The sequence below is a fragment of the Uloborus diversus genome, chromosome 5 (assembly GCF_026930045.1).
Source record: "Uloborus diversus isolate 005 chromosome 5, Udiv.v.3.1, whole genome shotgun sequence".
Taxonomy (NCBI): Eukaryota; Metazoa; Arthropoda; class Arachnida; order Araneae; family Uloboridae; genus Uloborus; species Uloborus diversus.
This window is the reverse complement of record NC_072735.1, coordinates 125,445,795-125,452,736: the sequence shown is the minus strand read 5'-3', so window position 1 is coordinate 125,452,736 and position 6,942 is coordinate 125,445,795.

Here is a 6,942-nt window from a genome sequence, read left to right as displayed (position 1 = left end):
TCTTCAATTTATGAAAAGTGATCATCTAGCAACCTGTGACTCACATGATTAAATATTACACTGAAGCATTAAGTGTCAGGAAATGAGTGAAATATCAAAAGCAGCATTTTGTGAAAAAATAGCCAATTAAACAAGGAACATCAATACAAGTTTTAATTCAGCTATTATTGACGAAATTGGAAGAGATGAAAATAGCGATGTAACAATAGTGATGTAACGATACAAATGATGAGACAGATCCGAGAGAACAGATTTATAATGCTCATAATACCAGAAATCATCACCGTACAATACGAACTGGTACATATGCTTTTATTCCACATGATATTATAAAACGACCTGATGTTATATCGTTAGCAACACGTTTAAAATGACACCAGCACAGCAAGCTTCATACACTAAATTTCAGCATCATATGCAACAACAGACAGAGCAAGACGATCAAGTGTCAGAGACATTGTCAAAGCTTGTAAGGATCAATGGAATGGTTATGATTTTGCAACTTTGCACTGGGATTCTTAACTCTTACCAACTTTAACAAATCAAAATATTGAAGAGGAAAGGCTTGCAGTTATAGTGGGTAGTTCATATAAAGTTAAGCTTCTTAGTATACCAGCATATCTAATAGGAACAGACAAAAAAAAAAAAAACGGAGATATCATTGCTAATTTAACAACTAATTTGCTAAATTCATGGAACTATTCTGACTCAATAATTAATAAGTCGTTTGTCACAACTGCTTCTAATACAGGACATATAACTGCAGCATATGTAGCTATTCAAGAGCGTTTGGGTAAAGCTCTCCTGTGGTCGGCTTGCCGTCACCACATTTGGAGAAAATATATTGTCACAAGTGTTTGACGATTTAAAAATTGAAATATCGAATCCAAGAACTACCAACTGGAACAATGACTACACATCAACAAGTTTTAAAATGTAGAAATTTTGATAATTTTGTCACTTTGGTATATGGTTCATAGTGGATGATGTGCACTTCTGTCTTGGATGCACCGTGGAATGACTTGCAATTCTTTCATTCACTTATAAAATATAGTATTATTAATTCAGTAATTTCTGGAAGTGCAATTAATGCTTTTAAAAATCACCTTTGGTATCTGACAGAAGAAACTATCTCTAGCACTTTGGAGTGTTAAAGTGAATGAAGCAGACTGACGTGCTCTTGCTGACAGTATATTAGCCGTTAGACCAGCTATTCTTTCTAATTCAAATCACAGATTTGGTATGGGATTTGGAAAACCACACTTTCCAACAGAAATTCCTTTTTCTTCAACACTGTCTGATTTAGTTGGCATTGATTCCTGGTTTTTTGTTTTTTAATTTGAAGTTATATTCAGAATTCATGGTGAAAGATGTTAAACAGTGGACTAATTGTATTTCATATCAGACTTCAAAAACTAATTTGAAAGGAATAAATGTAGTAAACGATTGTGTTGAGCGAGGAATAAAGCTGACCAAAGACTTTTTAATATAAGCCAAAACTAAAGATACTTACCATAATATATTACAAGTAGTTGAGCATGATCGAAAACAACTGCTAAATCTTCGCAAAAGGAGGAAAATTGATTAAAAACTAACTTTTAAGCCAAACTTTAATATTTAACAAAGTAATATTTTGAAATATATAATAAATTAGCTTCAATAAATCAAATAATTCTTTCAATAATTAAATAAATGTAAAAAATTGCTTAGTGTGTTATTTTTCTGAGTTTTCATAACTTTCAATTGTCAGGTGGCACACATAGATATTGTTCAAAGTGGAAAAAAATTTCACATTAATTATTAATTTTGTATGTAGAATAAAAGTAGCTTAGGGACAAAGCATTTGTAAACGAAGAAAAAATTGATGGGGCGTATGATGCACCCTAACCTAGATTTAAAATTTCATCGTGAAAAAAGAAAAATTTGTCCGATTTTGGACAACTGTTCTGCCCATGTAGAGGTTTAAGGTCTAAAAGCGATAAATTGTGTTTATTTACCTACTAACACTGCAGCAAAAATCCAGTCTTTCGATCAGATGTTTGAAAATGCACTGTCGTAGAGAGATGCCCCGAATAGCCATTGCCTGTTTCGAATTACTTGTGTTTCTTACTTAAATTATAAATGTAAATGCTTGTGTGTACATTTTTGTCCAAATGTACTTTGGATCCTATATTTTCTGAGTCAAAAAAACAAAAATCCTTTTCTGTTTACACGAAATTCGGTTAACGTTGAAATCGGTTAACGCGAAATTCCGTTAACACGAAGTATTTTGGCGTTCTCGTCGAGTTCGTGCTAACGAGGTTTGACTGTATTAACATTTCAGTATAGTTTTTTAAAATTTTAACTTCTGTTGGTCAAACCTCCCTTATGGTGGGTCAAACCTTTCTCAAGTGGGGAGGTTTGATCCAGTTTGGACACTCTTGAAAAATCGGCAATAAAAAAAAAATATTTTCAATTTAAATAAATAATAATAAAAAAACAGTGTAAAAAGTTGTTCAGATATATTTCCTTTCAGAAAAAATCAACTAGGAATTTTTCTTATGGAAACTTTTTTTTTTAAATACCTTTGTAAAAAGTGGGTCAAACCTCCCCAGTTTCCCATACATTTAAGACAGAAAAATATTCACGTGCAATTACCTACGTTCAATCTAATATGTTGTCTAAACAGATTTTTAATTTTATATCGAATCTTCGGTTTATGCAGAGTTATCGATATATACTCTTCCTATAACAGTTGTATCACTCAGTTGTTCAGACTTTAAACTGCTGTTTAAAAGTATAAGATAAATATTTATATGCAAGCACCACAGAGTCGCCCTAGGTGTATATCTATGGTGAATGTCTATATTCAGCAGTGGACGTCTTACAGATGAAATGATGATAATGTTGATGAAATATTTATATATGTGTCTTTATAGATATCTCTTGGATTTTGGAAACTGCTGCAACGATTGGCATTTATAATTCGTTAACGCTTTGCTTTTCAAGTTTATCTGAAAAAGAACTTTGAACCTTTGAAGAGGAAAGATAATTAAAAAAAAAAAGAAAATTAATTTGAATTCTGAAATTTTGAATTCAAATTATGTTTTTCGCAATCACGAACTGCGACAGGACCCTACTCATTGGAGTTATTGTTTCTAGAAACGGCTCCCCCCCCCAAGCCTGCCTCTCCGCCTGGGCGGTTACGTGTGCATAGTTGTGTGTGTAAGTGTGTAGGCTTGTGTGTATGCGTAGACCTGTGTGTATGCAAGTAGGCGTGTGTGAGTGTATGTGTGAGTGTGTGAGCGTGCGTGTGTGTAGGACATGGACGCCTCCGACCAAGAGAAGCGGATAGCTGTGGACCGGAGCAGCCGCGCCGCCTGCAGAGGACGGTGGGCGGTGGTGCTGCAGACGCCCCTGGTCCAAGCTGAAAAAGGAACCACAACGTCAAGAACGGTCAAGTGAGGACAATAAGCAATCGAGATTGCTCAAAAAAAAAACCGTTTTTTTTTTAGCCAAGCAAGACTCGATTGCCCAGGTAGTATTGAATTGAAAAGAGAAAACATTGCGTCAACTTTATGGATTGGATCTCCATTGTTTACTGTTGTAATGTTAGCGAATCAGCAATTTTACTAATGACAATTATATAAATTGCGTTGCGGATTTGACGCTACTATCGAGTCAGATCATGTGTTTGTAGGATAGAGCTGATTAACCAATGTAATATTAAATATGTCTCAATAGCTTGGAAACATATTTTTATGTTGGGAAAAAAAACAACAGAAGTTAAAAGTATTACGTGCATTCTTCTACTACTTTCCTTTTTTTTATTTAGTTAAAAATTTGCGATTTCACAACAGTTCCTATTACTGCAGCTGTTGGTATATAAGGTCCGTGAGCATAAACTGAACTCTCAATAATTGACTGCAGAGGTTTATAAAACATTTGATTTCTGAAAAATAGAGGTATTATAAATCTTGAAAAAGCATGTTTTGATAAGCAGGGTTTAACAGAATACACTTAATTTTAACATTAAATTATTTTGAGGCTCAATGTTATGTGTTGTTTTACTAACAGTATTCATGTGTTAAGAAACTTGATATGCGAGGGTTGTTTGGAAGGTATGTGTAACAACTTAGATATTGGGTGTCGTTTCTACTAAAATGTTGAGTGGATGTAAATAATAGACCATGATTCATTTACACTTGACCTTGTTTATTTTAAAATCTTCATCATATCATAATTTCATCAACATTAAAAATCATTAGCATAGAATGGTCACAGGCATGATTGTAGAATTATATGTAGATTTGGCATTTTATCTGACTCTCACAGGTATGTACGCATAGATCTCTCAACAAGTATAGTTATTGTCAGAACAGGGCACGTGATCAACTGGAAGGATCCATATTGGGACAAAAGTGACTTAGTCCATCAGTTGCCGCAAAGCCTCAGTCTCAGGGAATTTTGATTAGAAGCACACCCAAATTCAAGAGAGACTCACCATTACGCGATATCGAAGTGTTGATGTTAAATCCAGGAATTTTGCACAACATATAGATCACGTCCTATTACGAAACGCTGCCTGTTGAATTCACAAACACACCTTGCACTCTAAATAAATGGAAAGTTGTCTTTTAATTGGCGAGAAAACGAAACTTAAATACCTAAATCCAGTAACCCAATGCAGGCTTAGCAATACAACGGAAGAGGTCCGGAGCTGCAATGAGCAAAACTAAATCCCCGTTTCAAAAATCAAGCCAAAAGGTCGCCAAGTAGCAACAGCGCCAAGGTCACGAATGACGGAAGGAAAAATACCCCCATTAAACAATAGAAATACAATAAAATACCTATTCAGGAAATTCGAAGTAAACGTCTTTGTAACAAGCGTACGAAATAACTTTAATGGGATACGTTTCATCACCGAAAGCATCGAGGAATATCTATAAACTCATCAAAACATAAAAAAATCGTTTCTTTTTCCCCTGTTGCCAAAATTAATTTTTTAAATGAATTAATGCACTTACCAAAATAAATAAAAACAATAAAATGTCAATTAAAGAAATACTTTTCATTGTAAAAAAAAAAAAAAAATCGTCTGCGCATATCGTTATGTAGAAACATAAATGACTTCAAGTTTATTCGCCGAAAACTGAATACCTAAATTAAAACATTAGCGTGAAAATAAAAACAAATCATATCAACAATAATTATTTCACAGTTAAAACCACAGCTGCGGAATCGGAGTCAATCTCATTTTGGGATCAAGGAGTCGGAGACGAATATAAAAGAATCGGAGTCAATCATTTGTCCTCCGTGTGTAAATTTTTGCCAAAGCTAAGAAGTCGGGGAGTTGGAGTCCGATTAATTGTCGGGCACAGGAGTCGGAGTCAGGTGCCTCTAAATTCTCGGAGTCGGAGTCTGGAGTTTGGCGTCAAGAGCTATTTCCAACAAAATTTGTTTGAAATAAATCCGCCTTTAACTACAGAATCTATACATTGACTTTCAGTTTCCCCGTAGGCGCTAATGTTAAGTTTTTTTGAACTGTTCAAAATTGAACAAAAAATAGTTCAAATCAAAAAGTGAAATATGAGAATGAGGTGTCCCCGGCGAGATCTTTCGAACAAGAAAAAGTATGTTCGAATCGGACTATTCATTCAAAAGTTATTAGGAAGGAACAGACCGACAGACCGACAAACAGACATTTTTCCCCATCTCTGCCGCATCCGCAAAAAATATTTTCACGGAGAGCCGTTACACTGACACTAACATTTAAAGGAGGATAGTGATTATTTCCCGAAAGGTATTTACAAAAATGAGATATTAAAAGAAAGCACAAAACTTAATTAAAACATGGACGAAGTTATAAAAGTATAGTGCAAATATAAACATGAAAAAGGTAAAAAAATACAAACCCAAGCCATCGAAAACGTGAAGCAGGCAGTGATGCCAAACGAGGAAGCACCGGACTAAACATTTAAAAGAATAGCGCGGAGTGCTGAAATAGTGGAATGACAAGCCTGTGGGTTGGATATTGGGCGCAAGCGAAGGATGGACAAAGAGGGAGATGAATAAAGTAGACAAGCATCGTGTAGATAAAAAAAACAAAAACAAGTGCAGATAGAGCAAAGAATATATATATATACACTCCTGTTTGTGGAAATTGCAACACCACGAAGGACATACGCGAGTGAGCTGAAAATTGCAGGAAATGTAAAGTAGGGCATGATATGCAAATGATTAGAATTGCAGAACAGTAGCGCATGCGTATGCTGAGCATCGTCCTTTGAATGGCGGATCGAAACGAATTTAAATAGACGGCTGTAGCGAGGTGGTTATATGCTGGAATAAACATTAACTGAATCTTTACTATGCCTCTTCGACGAAAGAAAGCGAAATTTGAGCAAATTTCGGAGTTTGAACGGGGCAGAATCGTCGGCCTTCGTGCAGTAGCCACTCGTGTGCAGCACAATCATGCGTGTTTGAAAGCAGCGGGCGGACGAGGGTCGGGCAGCTCGGAAATCCGGGAGTGGACCGCGAAATGTGACGTCAGCTCGCGATGACAGACACCTGGTGCGTATGGTGCTGACGGACCGCACAGCTTCTACTAGACAATTGGCAACAGGTCGTCTTTTCTGACGAATCCCCCTTCAATTTGTGGAACCATGATGGTCAAATTCGTATCAGGCGCTATGCCGGTGAGCGGAATATTCCGAAGTGCATTATCGAACGCCACAGTGGACGTACACCCAGAGTTATGGTGTGGGGTGCCCTAGCATATCATGGACGATCACAATTGCTACGAATTGTAGGCAATTTAAACAGTACCCGATACATAAACGAATATTTACAGCCCCAAGCTATTTCTTTCCCGCAAGGATTGTCAAGAGCTGTATTCCAGCAGGATAATGCCCGTCTACATGTCACCAGGACTGTCAAATCCTACCTTGGTTCGCAGCAGGT